Source organism: Mastomys coucha, unplaced genomic scaffold (assembly GCF_008632895.1).
Source record: "Mastomys coucha isolate ucsf_1 unplaced genomic scaffold, UCSF_Mcou_1 pScaffold13, whole genome shotgun sequence".
In the NCBI taxonomy this organism is placed as follows: domain Eukaryota; kingdom Metazoa; phylum Chordata; class Mammalia; order Rodentia; family Muridae; genus Mastomys; species Mastomys coucha.
Window position 1 is genome coordinate 60,033,487 of NW_022196895.1, and position 10,627 is coordinate 60,044,113.

At 42.6% G+C, this 10,627-nt stretch overlaps 1 long non-coding RNA gene across 2 annotated transcripts; it reads right to left on the reverse strand.

Moving 5' to 3' along the window:
- Positions 1–2,676: 2,676 nt before the first annotated feature.
- LOC116087265 lies at positions 2,677–5,273 on the reverse strand. Of its 2 annotated transcripts, XR_004117342.1 has the most exons (4): positions 5,134–5,273; positions 4,529–4,688; positions 2,950–3,088; positions 2,677–2,716 (listed from the first exon to the last, which is right to left on the reverse strand). It is a non-coding gene; the product is annotated as an uncharacterized LOC116087265 (long non-coding RNA). The 2 variants fall into 2 exon arrangements; XR_004117341.1 differs by lacking the exon at positions 2,677–2,716 and having other exon boundaries at positions 2,865–3,088.
- Positions 5,274–10,627: the final 5,354 nt, after the last annotated feature.

A 10,627-nucleotide genomic window follows, 5' to 3' on the forward strand; every position in this document is an offset into this window, starting at 1 on the left:
TCAGTTAGATAAAGAGCTTGGTGGACAAGCAGGAGTCTCAGTTTCCAGAACCTGTGTAAACTCTAGGTGGTAGTATACCTGTTTTCCAGTGTCAAGAAGGGAGGTGGAGCCAGGAGCATCCCCTGTAGCTTATGGGCTAGCCTGATGTATTCATCAGTAAACAACAAAGATAATTTTCTAAACAAGGTGGAAAGTGAAGACCAACACTCAAGGTTGTTCTCTGATTGCACACACACACACACACACACACACACACACATACACATTCACATTCACATTGTACATAAAGTTTTCTAGATATTGTATCAAGTAACTAGCTTGAATGGGAAAGGAGAGTTATTTAATTTTACAATGACTTGTATATATCTCACAGCCATTGTGAGGAATGACACTGCAAATGGAAAGCCATCCTGACCCTAAGAAGTGAGCAAGCATGTGGGGCCTTGTCTTTGGACTAACGTTGAATGTCATTGACAGTCAAGATGTTAGTAAGTCCAGTAGCATACAGAGCAAAGAAAGTATGGAACATAGATGGAGCAGAGAGAAGGCATCCTCAAGGAGACAGAGGAACATGAGTAGGAAAGCAGCTAAGACAAAAGAAATAATAAAATAGCCTATTGTGTTAGGGCAGTGATTCTCAGCCTTCCTAATGCTATGGCCCTTTAATGTAGTTCCTCATGCTATGGTGACCTCAGCCAAAAAATTATTGCATTGCTACTTCATAACTTCACTTTTGCTACTGTTATGAATTGTAATGTGAATATCTGTTATACAGGATATTTGATATGTGACCCCCCCAAAGGGGTCATGACCCACAAGCTGAAAACCACTGTGTTGGGTTGGGGGGTTGTCAGTCCAATCCAGCTGTGTTCCATGGTGTCTAGGAGCTCAGCAAGAGCAGAACAAAAGATGTCTGGGCTTATTTTTTTATTCACATGGAGAATTTTGTAAGATGTTTCTCTGGAGTGATGGGGTGGAAGCTTAAGGTGGGTAAGGCATGAATTCAGAAAAAAGAATTATAAGAAGAAGGAGATGAGCAATGGTCTCAAGAAGTTTGGTTATAAGAAGGGGCAAAGAAGATGGTAGGTGATGACATCATGGATGTGAGGAGGTTTGTCTCATTATTAAAAAATAATCTCATCATGAAATGAACTTCTACTCACCCCCTTTCCTCAAAACTATGTACTCTTTTCATAGTCTTTCTTTCAGGAAAATTTTCAGGTTAAAAATGTAAAACCCAGAACTGCCTCTCTGGCATCACCAGCCAGCCCGCCATTGTGGTTGGTGGACCAATGGCATAATGATACTTGAGACACCTCTTCTGAGAAGCACAGGGGACTCTCTCCATGGGAAAACAGGGTCCATGGTCAATACAGGGTCCAGTCCCCCTGTATTGGTCTGAGTGATAGAGAAGAAATGTATATTTCACATAAGCACACACACATAATTTGGGTTGGCTAGAATGATCATACACTGGGAAGTTTCTGCAAGTTGCACAAACCAAAAGACAGCTCCTCGGTCCAAGAAACGGGAAGCTGGGGGACTAATGGTTTAGCCTCAGTCTAAAGTTGAAGCTCCTTGGATGTTTGCTGGTATGAATCTCATTGGAGGGCCGGAGAAGCAGGAGCCTGATATCTGTAGGAATTGTGTCAGCCAGGATGAGTGTATTCAAGAAACAAACTCGCGAGCACATGGGCTTCCTCTCCTACTATGTTTTGTTGTATCTGGGCTCCAGGCTATGGAAGATGCTGCCCACATGCAGGGAGGGACTTCCAGCCTCAGTTTGCTTGCCTCTGGCAACAGCCTCACAGACAGTTAGGAGCATACTCGACTTCTTTCCTAGCATTCCTCAATCCGGCTGAGTTGACAGTCAAGATTAACAAGTTCACCTCTGCTGCCAGGAGTCTCAGCATTTATATGGCCTCCATCCAGTGAAACCTGAAAACTAACCTCTGGCCTACAACATCGTGTATTTTCTATATCTTGGGGCCATAAAAAAAGTGCATTTTAGTTGGTACTTTACACCAAATATTTTATGTCTGTCCATGTGCCCGTATGGTGTGTGTGTTGATGTGTGTGCATGTCCATATGGAGGGCAGAAGTGAATCCAAGCTGTCATTCCTCAGGTGCCAATAGCTTAAAGCTCACCAAGTCGGTCAGGCCAGCTGACCAACAGCCCTCCCTGTTTTCACCTCCTCAACTTTATGTGTACATGCATCACCATGACTGTCCTTTTTTATGTTATGTCCTTGGACTCAAACTCAGGTCTTCATGTTTGCAAAACTGAGCTGCAACCCCATTCCCTATGCCGACCTTTTAATTGGCATATTTTGTTAGTAGAGCCCCATCTCCCCAAGTAGGATGGGACCCTCCTATGAAACAGATAAGTTGCTTTAGTTCCCCTGTCTCTTGATGACACTGGCTGATGGGTTTGAGTCTCGGCGGGAGGCGTCTGCAGACACCAGGCCCAGACAGTTCCATGTGTAAGATGTTTAATTGGGGAGTAAGGGGATAGCGGCGCAGGAAGAGAGAGGGGAGAGAGAGAGAAAAAATGGAGGAATTGTCTCATATATACAGGTTGTGACGTAGTAGTTCCAGGTAAAGGTGGGAGCTGAACCCAATGGATTCTGGGAATATGGTGGCCGTTGTCCTGGCAACAGGTCTGTGGACCCACCCATATCTGCCGCAGGTTCTGGATGCTAACACTGGCTTCTTCCTGGATTCAAAGAGAATTTGGGACTTGAAACACACAGATGGTTTCATTTTCTACCCCAGTGCTATGTCCATCATTTGTAGAGAAGGCTTACTGAACACACATACTATAAACCCACACCCTCCTATGCTCAGATTGGAACATTTGTCTGCAGTATATATCACGGTGTGTGACTGACAGTTTTATTGTGTTCTAGTGGATGACAGAAAGGGGATCAACCTCCTTCCCTCAAGAACCTCAGAGACTTGAAATTTCCTGTCACGTTCCCTCTGGGGAAGCTCTGTGCTTCCTGAGCTGTAAATGTTGAGTCCTGCAGGAATCCCTCTCAGAGCTGAAGGACAGCTAATGATGTTTCAGTCCTGTGCTGACTTTGACCTGGAAGAAGAGAGTTTGAACTTATAGGCCTATCAGAAATGAGAAGCTTGTCTTTGTCCTGATCATAATGAGGCAGAGGGGCTGCCCAGACAAATCTTTATGCGTCATATTTATGGAGGCATGAATGGCTGCTTATGGTCACTATGGAAACTCCCCAAAGTCTCCACCTGTTGTGAGCACTTGAGGAAAGCCTTCTTGTCTTCCCCAAAAGAGAGATGCCCCCCAAACTTGCCAGTTTTTATAAGCCTGCCCCAGCACTCCAAAGCCCTTTGTCTAGAGTTAGACTGACTCCATTCCTCTGTCACCTCCACTGTGGCCGTGACCCATTTTCAACCATCCTGGTGATTTCAATGAAGATTTACATTTCTTTTCTAACTCCAGCTCTTGATGGCCAAACTCCCATCATCCCCTGCCACCATCTCAGTGAGACCCATCCAGAAAGCTTGAAGCACAGAATCTAAGTTTCTGCAGCACCTCCAAGCACCTCACTCCCAAAGGCCACTTCCATTTCTTAAATCTTTGTTTAAAGATTTCAGATGAATTAAAGGGAAGGGTGACTGGGTAAAGTGACATCGCTCATGTCCTTTGGGCTATTGCCTCTCTGGCTTTGTTGCCCTTTCTGCCCTAAAGCTTCATGCTCTGCTCAGTCACTGTGACTATCTGTCACCGTCACGCTAATTGAAACAGAATTCCTTAAGGTCATATCTCAAGTGCTTTATCTAACCACGATGCCCACATTTTTCTACATCATTTGACACTTTTGACAACTCCCTCCCACTCTCACATCACGCAACAACCCCCATACCCACTCCTGCGCTCCTTTGAAATTCTCTCTTCCTGATTTCTGTAGATTCCTCTGAAACCCTTCTACTACCTCTGTCTTATTCACCCTAAGCTCTTCACACCTCTCCTCTTATACATCCTCTGAAACATATGGAGAATCACACTGTGGTCTTCCCCATCAGATCCAATCTTCTGTTCCCTGCATACCATTATCACCTCTCATTCCCCTAGACTGTAATCTGGGAATCGTTGAGCCCTTCCTCTTCTCTACACCCAGACCCAACCCATCTCCAGATGCCACTGATCCTTTCCCTAAAATGTCCCCCAGACTTCCCCTGTCACCAGTCCATTCTCTCATTTCTAGCCCTTCCACTGGTCAAGAAGAATGAACTTCCTAAACATACTCACTGAGCCTCAACAACAGAGACTCTCACTTCCCATGGAGAACTGACATTTCTGCTCTATTTTTTGAAACCCTAAACATCCCCATCCCATCAGCTACAAATTAGAGTGTGAACACTTTGCTGCAGTCAGATTCTACTTGTAGGGTTTCTACCACAATGGTCTTGCTTGCCCTGACGACCCACAGACTGGCATTGATTCTCTCCTACTTGGAAGCTCTATTCCAGCTTTCCACATTCATTCCAGGGTCCTTACCAAGCTTGCTTGCTTGCTTCCTTCTTTCTTTCCTTCCTTCCTTCCTTCCTCCTTCCTCCTTCCTTCTTCCTTCTTCCTTCCTTCCTTCCTTTCTTTTTTTGTGGTAATTAGTGACATTGGCCACCGATATTTTAGATCTAATTCTTCTTGATTCCATTTCCTATTAAAACACAGTGCTAATTATTTTCCCATGGGCATCACTATATCTGCAATATAAACAAAAGACTTATTTTGACAGTATCATCAAACTAAAGATTATAAATGCTGGAGAAGATATTTGAGGATTAATTTTGATAGTCTATATCAGTGATGAGCTTGGTGGTAGAAAAGGGGATTTAAGTGTGACAATACCCTTTTAACTATCTTCTATGCTTCTGTTTTGTTTTTCATTTTACTTTGTTTGATTTGTTTTGCATTGATTTCTCCTTGAGACAATATGTGGCCCAGGCTATACTCAAACTTTTGCCTTAACCTCTTGATTGTCACAACTGTAAGTGTGGGCCAAAAATACCTGTTTCATTTTCCATCCTTTAATATGTGATTAATGGGGTGCCCTAATCTAAAGAAACATAACTGATAGAATGAACATATATTTATTTACATACTAGAAGTGGATGTACTAGAGTGGCTTAAAGGCTGTGGTTCAATAATGACTGTCTCCTGATGGAAAGGTAGCTGCTCAGTCCATGAGACTGGGATGTCTTATCAGTGCCAATCTGGTGTTGCATCCAAGAGGATTCCTAGAGAGTGGCTAGTCTTCCATCTCCATTGGCATCTGAAAGAAGCAGGTTCTAGTACCAAGGATTGCTTCAGCAGGAGAGTAGATGAACTTAGCAGTGATAATGGGGTCAGTAAGCAAAAGTCAAGTTTTCTCTTTTCATGCCTTCTTATACAGGCTTCCATCAAGACTTATGATCCAAGCTTGGGGGGGGGGGGAGTCTTCCTGACTCAAATGATCCAATCAAAAACAATCCCTCACAAGCATGCCTAGATAGGGTTGATTCCAATTGTAGTCAAGTTGAAAACCAAGATTAGCCATCACATGAAGGATTTGTTCGTCCTATTAAAGCTCTGTAGACAATAGAGGTACACCATTTCTTCCAATCTAAATGGGAATTCTAGAACCTTCTATATTCACGAAGACAAAAATAGATATGATGTAGGATAGATTCACTAACAACCATGTGACACAGTTGGAAATCTGCAATGAAAAGACAATAAATCCACACCTGAAAACTTTCAAATAGATTTTCAATCAGCTCTTAGATCAGTCTTGTGAAGATAAACAAGCAAATAACAAACCATGTATTACTCAACAAAAGCAGTCATGAGATGGAACCAAGGTGGTCCTCTGAAGTCAAAGGAAAACCACCCAAAAGTCTATGATCACACACACACACACACACACACACACACACACACTAAAACTAAATGAACTGGACTCTCAATGAGAAAAATAATAAGATAATCCCAAGAAGGAAGAGAAAAGAAGTACAATTTCTACAAATTAACAAGATAAAAATCCATCCTTCGTGGAGAAGCACATTTGACAAATTTCACAAAGAAATCAGCTGAACATGTGGTTCCTCAGAAAGGCAGAAGGATAGAATTTCAGAGCCTGGATTTCAGTTGCAAAGCAAATAACTATGGGGTCTTGGCAAGCTCCTTAAATTCTCTCCACACAGGTTTGCCATGTGCGAAATGCAGATAACAAAATAAGCTTGCCTCACACGCTGCTGTCAGCATTGGACAATGTGCGATATTCAAAGGAAACAGCACAGTGCCTGGCTCCTAGAACAAACAATAAACAATGATCATTATAACATCACTCTAACGCCCTGGGCTTAAACAGAGCAATAGATCTCAGTCTGGGGTTTGTGTTGGAATTAACTGCGGTGATTTGACAATTCTACTGGCTGACTGTTCTCATTCTAAGGAGCAGTCTGAATTTCTCATCAGAGGAATCGTTTCTGGAATTCTCTGAACTGAACTATTAGCACAACCATGCTTCCCAGGTGATCCGAGCTCAGTGATATCTGTTTCTGCAACTTCCCTAGATAGTTCTGCCTATGCAAGGTTTATGGCTTTTCAACATTTTATTTTGTTTTTTCCTTTTATATTTCTTAGGAGTAGGAGTCTATATCTAACAGTTAAAGTAACAAAATGTTTTAAGTTACCCCATCCCACAACAAACAACAAAAAGCACTTGCACTTAGTGTGGGACAAGGACTTGGTATACATGGTTTACTTAAGAAGTGTCCTTAGGGAAAAGAGTAGGAAAGTGAGAAATGAAGGTGACAGGTGTTAGCATTTTGTCTAAGTTTTGCCCCACAGTTCCTGGCAACAGCCAGGTATGCCTGACTCACTATAAATGGGGCTGATCGCCCCTCTGTTCTCTCTTGCTCTCTTGCCTTCTTGCTCTTCCTCTGCCCCCTTATCCATTCTGGCTCTCACCCCATTCCCCTCCCCCCTCTCTCCCATGTGCTCATGGTCAGCCTCTACTTCTCTACTCCTCTACTCTCTCTCTCTCTCTCTCTCTCTCTCTCTCTCTCTCTCTCTCTCTCTCTCTCTGCCTTTCTCTATCTCTACTAGCCTCTCAACTCCCTTCTCCACGCCCTGAATAAACTTTATTCTATACTACACTGCCCCTGGTTACTCATGGGGAAGGAATGATTCAGCATAGATCCGTGGAGGCACCCCCTTTCCCCACACTTGACTACACATCCACCAAACATATTCCTTCTTTCCTAATCTCTTCATAAACACAACAGGACCTGTGAGTTATTTCAATAATGGGGTTGTCATTGTGGAAACTTGGAACTCAGTGCTTTAAGGATGTAGGGTGCCATGGAGAATATACCTCACATTTGTGTTACTGAGGCATGAGGAGGCTGGGTCCTTAGCCACGGTTCCCTTCCAGCCTGGGTTGAGGAGGGCTCTTTCAAAGTCAACATAGCAACAGAGAAAGCCCACAATCGCGCTTGCCTGCAGGGGGAGCTGTTGTTAATGTGTAGGTGAGTAATCGTGCCAAATTGGCATGAATTTCCACTGAGAAAGACAGTAGTGTCAGCCCAGCACTCAAACTTTTCGTGAAATTGTCCATGCCTCCAGGTTTAAAATGAGTGAGAGAATGAGGTGCCATACGTAAAAAATTCTTTCTCGCATCTGTTCTATTTGAGATTGGTTTTTAATTTTTTAAAAAATACATAATTTATACATTTTTATAATTCATAACATATACAATACATTTTGATCATACTTTCCTTCCCCCAGATCCTCTCCACCATCCTACCAATTCAGCTACATGTTCTTTATCTCTCCTGAAAAAAAATAAAATAAATAATAATAATAATAGTAGTCGTAGTAGTAGTAGTAGTAGCAAAATCCCAAAAAACAAAAGTCAAACAAACCAACAAAAGAAAGTAAATGAGACAAAAAGTGCACACACACGTACACACACACACACACATACACACACACACAGATGGGATTCATTTTGCATTGGCCAAATGCCCTTGGGGCATAGGGCCTCCCCCTGGGGTGTGGTTAATATACCCAATATCATTCCATTGAAGAAACCTGATTTTTTCCCCCAAAGATATCAATTATAAATATCTTCTTGATTAGGGGTAGACTTTGTGATCATTCCCTTTCTCAAAGCTGGGACTTTGTCAGTTTTGAACCTGTGCAGGTCTTGTGTGCTGTCCCAGTCTCTGAGTCTATACGTGTATCAGTCGTGCTGTGTTTGGAATCAACCACAACCTCCGGCACGTACAATCATTCCATCTCCTCTTCTGCACAGATAGATCCATGAGATTTATGGGAGGCGTTTGTTAAAGACATCCCATTTGTGGCTGGGTTCTCGAAAGTTTCTTACCCTCTGTTCAATTGTTCTCCATGTTAATTCCCATCTAGCACTAGAAGGATCCTATCTTTGTGTGAGTGTGTGTGTGTGTGTGTGTGTGTGTGTGTGTGTGTGTGTATGGTGTGTGATTATGGTTGAATGATGCAGTGATCTATGGGTATGGCAGCATCATTAGGAGTCATTTTATTGTTTTGTTCCTTAAACAGAACAGTAGTAGTAGGTTTCCCCCCAGGCCTGTGATCTATCTAGTCTCAGGTTCTTGGCCACTTAATAGCACCACGAGAGGGTTCCATCTTATAAAGTAAATCTTAAATTCAATTTTAAATGTGATTTGTTGCTCCCATAACTATGTGCCACTATTACACCAATATATCTTGTGGGCAGGTCTCTATTGTAGGTCACAGTGTTTATAGCTAGGTGAAATAGATAATTAATTTTTCCTCTGGTAGTCTGCAAACATACCTTCCATCACTGTAAATGCTAGTCAGTAGGGATGAAGCCTCGAGTTGGACACCAGCTCAATCTCTCCCTGTCTGATGGCCTAAGTAACTAAGTAACTTGTGTGTCTTCAGCAATAGGGCAGGTGACAGAAAGCAAACAATAGCCTGTGCCCTCTGATGTTTGGACATTGACTAAAGAAGATACCATCCTAATGTGCTCAGTCTCATGTAGATTGTTTTTTATTCAGATATCCTAATCCCTATGAAGCTCTTAATAAAGATGAAAATATTGGTGGCTTTCAACAAAGGAGCCAGCATTTCATACGGTGTTTCTCATGGTGTAGGTGCTGCTGATTGTCCCCTATTCAGGTTTCTCCATACCAGAAACCTTATTTGCTTTTCTTGATGGCAGGCTGTATCTGATTGGCAAGTGCACAGACTCAGGATGGTATCACTGAGGAAGTGTGGAGATGTGGCTCTCTGAGGTCTTCAAGACCATTTGCTTCCAACTGAAATTATGATTTTTATGCAACTCTGATGGCTACTCTTGGTTGTCAACCTGGCTATATCTATAACAAACTTAAACCCAAATGGAGCTGGGCACACTAGGACGGATTTTTTTTTCTTAGACACACACTTTTAAGCCAGATCTTTTGAGGTGGAAAGAGTCTCTCTCTCTCTCTCTCTCTCTCTCTCTCTCTCTCTCTCTCTCTCTCTCTCTCTCTCTCTCTCTCTCTCTCTCTTTCTGTGTGTATGTGTGTGTGTGTCTGTGTGTGTGTGTGTGTGTGAGTGTGTGTGTGTGTGTGTGTCTGTGTCTGTGTGTGTCTTTGTGTGTGTTTAAATTTATATGATTGTAAATTTATAAAATAATATGTTTCCTTGAGGCTTTTTCAAACATCCTTAGTGTTATTTATCTCTCCTGGCTCCCTGTACCTTTATATTCCCCTCACTTCTCCCTCCCCCATTAAAGTTCCCCATTTCCCCCCTTTTTCCCTGTCCTACCCCTTCGCTACAGCGCCTATCCTACACCGCTCTCCAAGGTTCTTCACCACTTTCCTGGCTTCAGTGGTTACTGCAGGCTTTATGTTTGAGTCCAAATATTCAGTCCTAGGGTCCACAGATAGGAGAGACAGAACAGGTGGCATTTGTATTTCTGGGTCTGGGTCAGTTCACACAGTATATTTTCTAGTTTCATCCACCTACCTACAAATTTAATTATTTCATTTTTCTTTATAGTTAAATAGAATTCATTGTGCATATGTGCTACATATTCATAAAAACCATTCATCAGTTGAAGGACATTTAGGTTATTTCTGTTGCCTAGCCATTGTGAATATGGCTGAGAAGTACCTGTGAAGCTAGCTGTTGAGTCTTTTGGTTATATGCTAAGGTATGGTGTAGCTGGTATGGTAGATTCACATTTAGCTTTTCCCCCCACATTGATGGCCACAGAGGCTGTGCCACTTTGTAATCCCAGCAATAGTAAATGAGCATTCCCCTTTCCCCACATCCTCACTGGGAATTTGCTGCCAGTTATATCCTTTTCTTCCCCCTCTCAAAGTTCACATTCAATAAAACAAGCAAGCAGGGCGGTTTCTGTGACTGGTATATCAGCTAGTCTGCCCACGGCACAGCTCAGCCCATTCCCAATAGTGGAAGAAAGGCTAACCACCCCCCAGCCCTGTAGGGAACTCATATCTTGAATCACACCACATCTTGTGTTTAAGCATGAATACAAGAGATTTTCTTCTGGCTGCTCAATGCTGCCTGGCAGGAAAAATAATGGTTCAGTGC